The sequence below is a fragment of the Papaver somniferum genome, chromosome 3 (genome assembly GCF_003573695.1).
Source record: "Papaver somniferum cultivar HN1 chromosome 3, ASM357369v1, whole genome shotgun sequence".
NCBI lineage: Eukaryota > Viridiplantae > Streptophyta > Magnoliopsida > Ranunculales > Papaveraceae > Papaver > Papaver somniferum.
The window spans coordinates 22,993,194-23,004,826 of NC_039360.1; the positions used below are offsets into that span (position 1 = coordinate 22,993,194).

Consider the following 11,633-nt stretch of genomic DNA (forward strand, 5'->3'; position numbering starts at 1 on the left):
CCTTGATATTTCTTTACGTATGTCATGATACAACAACTATAATAGGTGCATAATCCAAGCATCTGCACAATAAATAATTTTATTAGAGAAAAAAAAACCAGAAACATGTTTTGCCTCTTCTTAAAGGATTTATATAGAGATACTCATAAAAAAAAGACTTGTTTTGGAAATAATATCAATCAAATATAACACTTTTTCGGTAACAATATTAGTCAGAATAGAAATTCTCTTTATATTTATTCATTTATTATATGGAAAATGCTTTATATAGATATAACATAACCACAATTTCCATAAAATAAAGATTTTTCTATAAAAATAATTTGATACATGTCTAAAAATATCAAAAACTCTTATATAATAAAAATATTTTATTCCAAAGTTCACACAAAAAATAATAATGAAAATAAATATTTTTTATTTTTTTTCTATATTATTGTCAAAAATAAATAATACATACTAAGAATATCGTGCATGTCTAGGGATAGCAATTAATTTTGTTTTTTTTATTTTGTTAGAATGAATAATACTAACAAAAATTATTGAAGCTCATTTTGCTATTCTTCCCATGATTTTTATATATTTCCTTGTTTTATTTTGCTTTGGATTGGTGTTTATGGTTTTGCTTAAAAAAATCATTAATAAGTTTCTTTTCAACTATTTGACAGGATTTGCCGATTTTTTTGCAGAAGGAGTACACTTTGATCATCAAAAGGTATTTTTATTTCAAGTTTTAATCATTAATCATCTAAATTTGGTGGATAATTTTCTATTTTCATCCCAATTGTTATTAAAATTTGTTTAATTATTAGCATATTGGAATTGTAATTAGGAAATAATTTAATTTTAAGAAATGTAATCGGACAATGGACTTTTTTCTTAATTTTGTGATTGATTTAATTCTGTGATGATAATCATGGTGCATAATTTAATGTTTATAGTTTAATCATAATGCATTGTATAAATATGATTTTATTTAATTGCTGTATTTATTTGTATGTTTCAATGTTAGGAATTAATTATAATTTTATATGATTGTTTTTGAATTTATTTGGTAATTTATAAAATTTTCTTAAAATTTACTTAATTTAGGAAATATTTTTCTTGAATATGATTGTCCAGAAAATATCTAAATTTTCTTAAAATTTACTTAATTTAGGAAATATTTTTCTTGAATATGATTGTCCAGAAAATATCTTATAGCTTAAAAGATATTTTCTCGGATTTTTATAAAATTACCAAAATTAATTATAATGGTGGGGCCAGAATCAACCAGAAGCTCCGGTTAACCACAACGCTCGAAAAAACTCTATTTTTATATAAAGAATATTTTCTGTTATTCAGAGATTAAAACCATGTATTAGCATGTATATTGAGGTTAATAAACCTTACTATTTCCAATGTATCAAAACCCTAGATTGTTTTTTATCAACCAGAAAACCGAAGCTGAAGAAGAAGGAAGTGGTGATCGCAATAACAACATGTCGAGCCTTCCGGACGATATGTACCTAAAGATTCCCAAGAGGGTGTCACAGGAATCGACGTGTATCTGTAAGTGTTGGTTTCAAATAATTTCAAAACCTGATTTTGATAAGATACATTGTGATTTTATCACAAAAGATTACAAATAAATAGAGTTGTTTTGCATTTGGGTCGTGAATTTTGGTACATGTTTAAATTTGTCCAATTTAGTATTTGGGTCATTGACCCGTTAGTCAACTGGATATTGTGGCCAAAACGTTATCATGATTAATGTCTGTGAGTATAATTATTTACACGTTAGCCATCACCTACACTCCGTTTGAAGTTCTGAATCATGCGGCCCAGCATCTACTCCAAAATCCACCGCCGCCATTCTCTTCTTCTTCTTCTTCTTCTTCTCTTCATCTTCTTCGACTCTACAACAACCTCACTACCATATTCTTGCTATGACAGAATCATCATTCCAATACCTCTACTAAAACAAACCCGAAATCGTTTTCTAAATTGAACAAGACATCTCTTTGATTTTTCGTTATTTCAGTGATGATTTTGGGTTTGCATCTAATGAAAATAAAAATAAGGATTTATAATATATTTGAAATATCGATTAGTGATTTTGATAATTCATCTGTTTACAAATTATAAGCTTAGTTTTCAATTCCACCACTACTACAAATCCCAACTGGAACAAACCACCGTTAACAGTGGAAGAAAAAGGAACCTAGTTCCTCCACTAGCAGAAGATGAATCCCACTTCAAGATTTTTACCAATTGGAATAAGTGGTTTTTGGATTTGTGTCAATCAAATACCCCAAACTTATTATTTGCTAGTCCTCGAGCAAAAATAATCTAGAAAATAAAATGACTACACTTAGCACGTGCAACAAGCCGTTAAACTGCTAGGTGTCCCTAGCGGCGGAGTGTTGTCTCCGGAGGGTTTACCAGAGGTGTACCCACAAAACCTTTACTCCGGACCCTAGCTATCTACGCAGAACCTTGGAAGGCACTAAAGAATCTCCTTGGTTGGCATACAAACATTGATTATAGGAGGAAGTACCCTGATGCGAAATTCCAATTGTTGTACACGAATTTGCACTCAGCATACTATAATTCATATATAATTGACAGAGCTCTACTCAGATAGTTTCTAGACATCATAACCGGAGTCAACCAATCACATGGAAAGATTCAGAAGATGGATAAAGAGAAAAATAGATGGTTTAAAGTGAACGGTGTTTCCCATATCTGTCTGAAGGCCTCTGCCAAGATGAACCTATCCTAATGGACTGAGATACCGGTATGACTAATATCAACACAACTGGCATATTACAAGAGAACCAGTGGTCGATAAACCTAACTCTAGGTCAACACAACTGGCATATACAAGGGCACCATTGGTCGACTTTATTGAATTTATTCCGGTTGGTCTGATGGTCTGGTCTCAATTTTTTTTTTTTGGTATCTCAATCACCCTAATTCACCCTAGCAAAGGTATAAACTTGAATCGTGTGCCCACCAAGTCACTTAAAAAAATTAAAAACAGAAGGATTAGGATTCAACGAGATATGGCGAAACTACCATTTTTTTTTATTTTTTTTTTAATTCTAAAACCTGAGCTTTGTGCTTTTATGAATAGAATCTTTAGATGTTTCCATCTAATCAGATTGATTCCTCAACTCCTACAACCAAGATGTTTCCATCTAATCAGATTGGTTAGTGCCAACCTTAATAAGCATAAATTTCTAGGCTTTGGAGTTTATTTATTGCAACTAAAAAGTTTCTCCCATACCCCCAAACTTAAATCTAACATTGTCCTCAATGTTCTAAAGATAAAATTAAAAGCATGAACAAGGAGAAACTGTTACCACTCGAGGCAAAAGAGTTAAGGAAAGATATTACCGTGTTGCATGAGATTGGGTTACCTCCAAAGAAGTGTTAAGTTTAAAGTCTTCAGCCAGACATCGGATGGAATTAATCACCTCATAGAATCATAAAGTAATAGCCAGAATAACTGCGGATCACCAAAACCAAATAGAGCTATCACAAGTAAAAGGAATCTGCAACATGCCAAGAAAATTAACAAATAAAGCACAACCTTGTCTAGTTTCCTGTTTAAGACAACTACATCTAGATGTGGTTCAGGTTCAGGTTCTATAACAGGGTCTAGATAAAATATTTTCATGGGTTGCATTTCCTCATAAGTTAGATCCGAATGTTCAGGTTCTAGAGTCTGGAAAAACTCAAATACAAACTTAGAAGCACATAATAATAACCTGAATAACTGGGGATCCTCTAAGTCAATCAGATTTGATTCACACATCTGACCACAATGAGAGTGGTGGTGTTCCTTAAACAAATGTGTCGACCCTAATCTCCTAAAGTAATTAGGTTTAGTCTCAAAACTCAATAACTGACATATTTCAAATTCAAACGTTCCCACAATTGGAATAAAAGTTTTTGGTGGGAAAACAAAATCAACCTGGGTATCATAGCCTGGGTAAACCACATCAACCAGAGGATGAGTTTCTAACAACTGAAATTCTTCCTGGACATTATTAGGTTCGGGAAAACGCGTATGAAGATAATCTTATAAAATGGTTGAGGCACATATGTCAAGTCCCAAATGAGGGACCTTTCTAAGAGTTAAAGCACATGGAGAATGATGATCACCCCCAAACTTAGAGTTTTCAGTGTCTCTTGAAAGACTAGTCACAACTTCCCTAATTTCTAGGTCATCAGATTCCTGGAAATGGTCAATTGATTCTTCTAAGTCAGGTTCATCCTCACTCATCTCTACGAGTTTATTTTCTTCTAAGAGTAGAGTTTCTAAATTTCTAGACTCGAAAACAATATTCTCAGGATAAACTAGTTCCTCTAAACCATCATTGGCTTCGTAATCAAAAGGAAGTACAACTTCGTTTGAAACGGTATTATCTCTAGTCAAAGCCCCGTCCTTTTGAATAGGTGTATAATAATTAAAATTTTCGGGATTTGAACCAGCAATATCATTATCATTATCAAGCTCAATAGGAGTAACAAATTCCTGATCACCATGCCTAAATACTTCAGATTCTTCATCAACATTGTCCACATCATACTCATCATTATCATAACATGGAAATGGTTGAACCTCATCTACACAAGGAATGTCACAAATTCTAACCTCGATATCTTGATTATGCAAATAACTATCCTCATTTTCAAGAGTATTATTGGATACACTATATTGGAAATTCAAGTCATTTCGAGCAATATTTTTGTTCGTCTCTAACTCAAGTCTACGTGTCGACTCAACTATCCTCTCAAGGGTCTCTTCTAAAGTAAGCTCCTTAAGTGTTGGATCTAAGTTTTCACTTAACCTATTGAGGATATCTTCCAAAGAAGATTCAGTTGTTGCTGCAGTTCTTTCGTCCTTAACTACGTTGTTCACCTCATCTAATTTTTATGTCGATTCAGCTAACTTACGTGATGACTCAGCTTAATTCCTGAGAGACTCTTCTAGAGAAGGAATAGGAACTGAAGGATCATAAAAAGGACTAATTTTCAATAGTTTGATTGTATCCTCTAAAGACGAAGAACTAGTATTATAATCTTCTTTCCCGTATGACCGATGCGCGTATGGATAGTAATTGGGCTCACCATGGTATGACCCAAAACCTTGAAAAGGTTGGCGTGCCCAACCACTATTCACACTATGATCATAAAAAGATTAATGTCTATGTTGTTCAGTTGGATAATCATTGTATTGGCTATACCAGTTCGACATCCTAACTGCAAGGGAATTCTAAACAAGCACAAACAAGGCTGACTCGACCACAAAAAGCCTATTTTATCTAGCAAACAAAAAGCATGATGGCTCCATTTAGATTTTTTCTAGACCAGCTTCTATTCTTTCGAAAATGAATTCGTTACAATCTGAGCAAACCTCTCTGGAATCAATCCGAGTTAAAGTAAGTTGAATAGAGACGAGGGAAGCTTAGTGGAGATTTGATACCCAAGGCCTCACCGGCGTTACAAGGAGGTGTATTCAACTCACAAAAACCATCATGAACTTCAAAGTATGCTCAAAAGAGTAACCAATATTTTTCGAACGACTTTCCTATTAAGCTCATTACCCTATAGCTCTCGTTCTAGTCAAAATTTTAGGCTTAGGTTCGCGTTTGGTTTCATTTTCCTAAGACGGGAAAGAAGATAACGGTGATGAAATCCGAACCCTTATCTTGTATGGCCAGTCCTTGCCCTTTACTAGGAAATTAAAGCAGTCGTTTTCAATTTCTCGGCATATATGCAAACGAAGGAATACAGTAAACCCGCTGACAGGGGATTCGCGGGTGTTTAGATAAACTTACCTCCCGTTCCAGACATGGGATGAACCGTTGAAGTCGACTCAGGCCATGACTCCAATGTCATGTACGAACCCGAGGGGCCGAGGCGATATCGTAATCGCCGTCCTTCTCTGCAAACAATTTATATTTAAAACTACCCTTCCGTAGGGTTTTAAAAAAAATGTCCAATGTCCAAAAATAAAAATGTCCAAAAACCTTAATTACAGTTTCTAAAAAAAATAAAATAAAATTATTTACAAAATCTTCTTCGTCACTCCTTTTGGATTTCTCTTTTCTTTTCTTTTTGGACTTTGCCTTTCTTTTCATCACTTTCTTTTTTTGTTTAGATTAGCTCCAAATATGAAAGCAAACAAAAATACCAAAACGCGTAAAAAAGAACAAATAAAATAAAACCTTAAAACAAATCTATAAACAAATCCGCGTCGGCGGCGCCAAAAATTCGATCAACTGCGTCTCGTGAAAACATGCTGGAATTGTGGATGTTCTGGTTCATAAGTCTGTCGGGGACGTTTTACGCTCTACATAACCTACATGACCAGCAGTATCTCGTTGAGGATGTACGCTAGGAGTCATGGCATCACGACCAGCAGTGTCTCGTGGGGATGTATACTAGAAATCGTGGTTAAGGATGCCTTAGGACCAAGGGCTTAATCTCTCCCGTGAGAGTTGAATTATGCCTATAGGGTTGAAATGACACTTTAGCCATTTATCCAAATTTCACCATCTACATTTACCAATTTAATACTTAACGTGTCTACAATGTTTAGCTCGATCCACTTAACGACTATTAGTTCTTCGTGGCAAGTTTGGTTCGGGAAAATGATGGCTTCTTGGAATCTTATGAGGAGGATAATATTTTGATCCAATTATTTTGAATAACTAATCCCATTTTAATAGATTTTTAATGAAAAAGTATTAAAATATTCAATTAAATGCAAGATTTTTCGATTTTCACCAACTTAGGGAAGGCACCCTCATATATCATGGCACAAAAATCGTACTTGCTCTGTTGTAATTGATGAGTGCCAAATATTGTATATATCTATCCTTTTTTGTTGGCATTTAACTCATTTTTTATGCATTAATTCTACATTTTATCCCATATTCTGTATTTTCATTGTTTTCAAGAATAAATATTTTTATTAATTAATTTTGCATTTTTAGGTAATAAATAAAGTCTGGATGACTTGCGGAGCAAAAAGAGCAGAAAAGTAGTGAAAATCCGGGAGAAATCACGCAAGGAAGCCGCGAAGAATGGTGCGCACAACCTCATTTTCTACACACAAAAACGCCTCCGTTCTCAGCCATCAGATCAGTTCTCAGAAGCATCCGATGGTCGCTCCTTCATAGAGCATCAAAATCTGAAGTCTCTGCCAAGCACCACAGTGCTGAAATTCCAAGCCTTCAGATTAGATGGTAGTTGAATCCAACGGTTGCTCCCTTGCTATGCATCAAAGTTTGATATCTCCGCCTTACACTACAGCACCTAACCTAATCTAGCACCGTTCGTTTCGTTGTATCCCTTCATCCGACGGTCGCTCCTCGCTTGCCTCCGCATCACCGTCCGATCTACCTACCAGCTCCACATCCCACGGCTCATCCTCGCTGTTCATCCAATTTGCTACAACCGCCCAACACCCAAGCACCCGAACCCTATGACCTAACCAAACACCCCCCTTCTTCCCAAAACAGTCGAGCTCTCCTTCTCCCCCATCTCCCCATTCCTCTGCAGAAAACCCATGTCACCACCATCTCTACCACCTAACCTCCACCAAATCACTACCAAACACCACATCATCACTCCCTACCTATCTAGACCCCTATTCCCTCCATCTCTCACGTTTCATCCATGAAACCCTAGGCGTGAGAGGTTGATGAAATAGGTGACCTAGAGATGAAATAGGAGCATGGGAAAGGCACCAGGAGAGTCAGAGGAAGAATGGGTCGAGTTTAATTTGATGTTGCTACATCAAATTAGGTAAAAAAATCAAACCCTAGTCTACTGTTAATTTGGGAATTTTTTTTGGTAGAACCCTAATTGTGTCTGTGGGTATAAATAGCCTTGTGGGTGTTGTTGTAAAACTTTATGCTGGACTAGCCAGTGTCCAGAACTTAGTTCTGTTAAATGTTCATTTTGCTGTTCACTGTTTATCCATTTTAATGTTTTGATTTTCTCCATTTTATGTCACTGTGATGTTGTTATGTGTTGTTCCTGTTATGAACTCCATTGTGTTATGTTTGTTCTTTGCTGTCACTCCCATACCCCTGTTATGCTATGTTTCTGTAAGCTTGTATCATGTTTCTGTATATGTTCTACTTTTAATTTCCTGTTGATGTTTGTGTTCCATGTAATGTTAATGTACCTGTTATGTGATACATGTTTAGTGGAATGTTAGGCTAGAAACCTCAGTGCATTGTTTTGATTGAGCAATGGGAGAAATTAGTGCTCATAGCAAGCTAATTCTCTTTCCATTCCATTTGTATGCCTAGAGCCACTGCCTTGGCCTTGCATTGTCATCACTGTTAGCTTCACCATCTCCCCTGCCCTTGGCTTAGGCCTTGGTATGTAACTGTTTCCAGTCACTGTCATCACCTAGTAGTTTCTTTGATGTTTTTTTTTAGTTTACTTGTTCATTGTCTCACATTTTGTCACTTTCATTGTCACCTTAACTTTTACTTTGTTCCACTCTGTTTTGCTTTTGTTTTCTGTTTAGTCTCATTGTTTAGTTTCACTTCCATTCTGTTTAGTTTCATTGTTTTGCTTTTGTTTAGTTTCACTTTGTTCCATTCTGTTTAGTTTCATTGATCTGTTTACTTTTGTTCTGTTTAGTTCATTTTGTTCATAGTTACTGTTTACTTTTGATTCTGTTCACTGTCCAAATTCAATTCTATTTTCTGTCACAAAAGCCCACTGTAAATTCTTAAGGTTATAGCCAAAGGCTAAAAGCCCAAGTCACTTCAGGCCCAGTCCAGTTCATTGTTTGAGCCTGAGCCCAAGTTCACAGTTAACCAAAGCCCAGGTGAAAGGCTAAAAGCCCAGTTCACAGCTCATCATTCAAAGGCCCAAAGCCTAGTGCACTTCAAGACCAACTGAGCCCAAGCTCAGTTCATTTCATTGTTAAAAACAAACCCATTAGGCCCAATTTACTCAAAGGGTATTCAAAGCCCAACAATAGCCATTTAGAGCCCAAAATAGCTAGAAACTACAAAAGACACCCAGTCTCTGTGGATCGACCTGTACTTGCACGAGCTACAACTGACGACCGTGCACTTGCGGTATTATTGTAGGCCCGCGTTTCTTCGCTTCATTTTTATACACTCCTCCGGGCCCACCAGTAATCCCTTCGTCAAATAGCCACAGACAATCATAAGAAAAACAGCCTAAAAAACGTATAAATAATAAATTATAGATGCAATCAACATGAGGACTTTCCAAGAGATCACTCATCTTAGAACTACTCCTGCCCAAGCACGTTTAATTTCATAGTTCTGATGGATTCTGGTACATTAGTGCTGGTATGATCGATTGATGAAACTTACCAATTTTACTATTTAACATGTCTCTGATGTATTGACTCGATCCACTAAAAAACTATTATTTCTTCCTGGCAAGTCCGGTTCGGGCAAATGATGGATCGTTGGAAACCTTATGACGAGGAGAGTATTATTATCACGAGAAGAGGCCCTTTATTTTTGGTCAATTGTAGCCATTAATCAAACATAGAATAAATAATTAAATATAGTTCATGTTGAGCCTTGTTCCATTGAATCTAATATGGGGTATGATCTAGCATCTCATATGGCTCTTGACACGGTTATGTGACTGAAATGTCAGAATGTACTCTCAATGCATCTCTAATAAGTCTATGACTTAATGCTACCACGTCACAATAAAAGTCACATATTCTCTTGTGTAATCCTATCATTAAGTAGTCATTGGTCGTCATAAGAAGAAAAAAAACGTCAAAAAAAAGACAATCGATACGAGGACTTTCCAAGAGCAAGGTAGTCAGTATCGGTTGTACAGGACGATGTTATAGTTTTTTATCGTGTATCGTAAAAAATATTTATGATATCTAGAATATCGGCTTATACATATATTGAACGATAAAAACACTCGTATCGGCTGGCACAGACAGATATATCGGGTTCACCAATACATTGGTAATATCGTCAATTAAGGGTCATTTGGTGGGATAAATTATTCAGACCTCAAAATTATAAACATAACCCTTCCTCCTAATAATTTTCTTCTTTTATACCCTTGAAAAACTCAATCTGATTCAGTAAAGAAATCTCCAACTATTCCACTTTTTAATGAGTTTCTTATCCTTGAAACAACTATGGTCTTTTATTGCTCATTTTATTTCTTATGAATATTCATCAAATAAGAATTCATTATCCTTGATGCTTTTATTTTCAACACCGTCAATGCAGGTTAGTAGCAATGACAGGGTCAACTGAAATAAGAGTATTAAATACGGGATACATATTGAAATGAGATTTCATTTGTTTTGTATAGCTTTTTATCTTGAGAATTAATGCATTATATCGAAGCATTTTTTTTAGATTGAAACATTTATAAATATTTATGTTATATTAATGATATATCATCGATAAAAAGCGCTATAATCTTTTGTATAGGTGTATCGGGCGCGGTCGATACAATAGCGATACACGATTTTAGCTACTTTGTCCAAGAGGTCACGAAATGTTAGACTCTACTCTCGCCCAAGCACGCTTAATTTCATAGATCTAATGCATTTGTGTTGGTTTGATCGATTGCTGAAAGTATTTTACCAATTTAATACTTAACATGTCTACGATGTTTTAGCTCGATCCACTTAATGACTATAGGTTCTTTTTAGCAAGTATGTTTCGGGAAAATGATGGCTACTTGAAATCTTATGACGAGGAGAATATTTTGATGCAATTATTTTGAATAAGTAATCTCATTTTTATAAATTTTTAATGAAAAAGTATTAAAATATTCAATTTAATACATGATTTTTCGATTTTCACCAAATTAGGACAGACGCTCCTCATATATCATGGCACAAAAATCATATTTGCTCTGGTGTAATCCCCTAGTCAAGTATCCACATATCGTCATAAGAAAAACTGCCGAAAAAATGTCAAAGTAATAAATTAAAGATGCAATCAACACGAGAACTTTCCAAGGGATCACCCATCTTAGTACTAATCCTTCCAAAGCATGCTTAACTACAGAGTTCTGATGGATTATGGTGCATTAGTGCTGGTATGATCGATTGATGAAACTTACCAATTTTACTATTTAACATGTCTCTGATATATTGACTCGATCCACTAAACAACTATTAGTTCTTCTTGACAAGTCCAGTTCGGGAAAATGATGGGTCGTTGTAAACCTTATGACGAGGAGAGTATTATCTGAAATTATTTGAACAAATAATCTCGTTTTAATAGATTTTAATGAAAAAGCATTAAATATTCGATTAAATACACGATTTTTGGATTTTCACCAACTTAGGGTAGGTGACCCTATATATCATGTCTCAAAAATTATATTTTTTTCTCGTTTAATCCCTTCGTTAAGTGGTCACTGACCGTCATAAAAAAAACTGTTGAAAAAACAACAAAAATAAATAATTAAAAAAATCAATAAACATAAGGTCCTTCCAAGAGATACTAATTAACCGTCTAAGAGCTTCTCCAATGGTTGTTGTGTGTGTTTTCTTGGTGGAAATAAGGCTGCACATGGTCCAGTACGGTCCGATTTTCTTATGGAACCGGTCCCTGTACTTGGTGTTGACCGGTATCTCA

The 11,633-nt window shown here is 35.2% G+C and overlaps 2 pseudogenes; both read right to left on the bottom strand.

Annotated features, from left to right (window-relative positions):
* Positions 1-9,239: 9,239 nt before the first annotated feature.
* LOC113362362 lies at positions 9,240-9,358 on the bottom strand (annotated as a pseudogene).
* A 1,625-nt stretch (positions 9,359-10,983) lies between these two features.
* On the bottom strand, positions 10,984-11,102 carry LOC113362445 (annotated as a pseudogene).
* Positions 11,103-11,633: the final 531 nt, after the last annotated feature.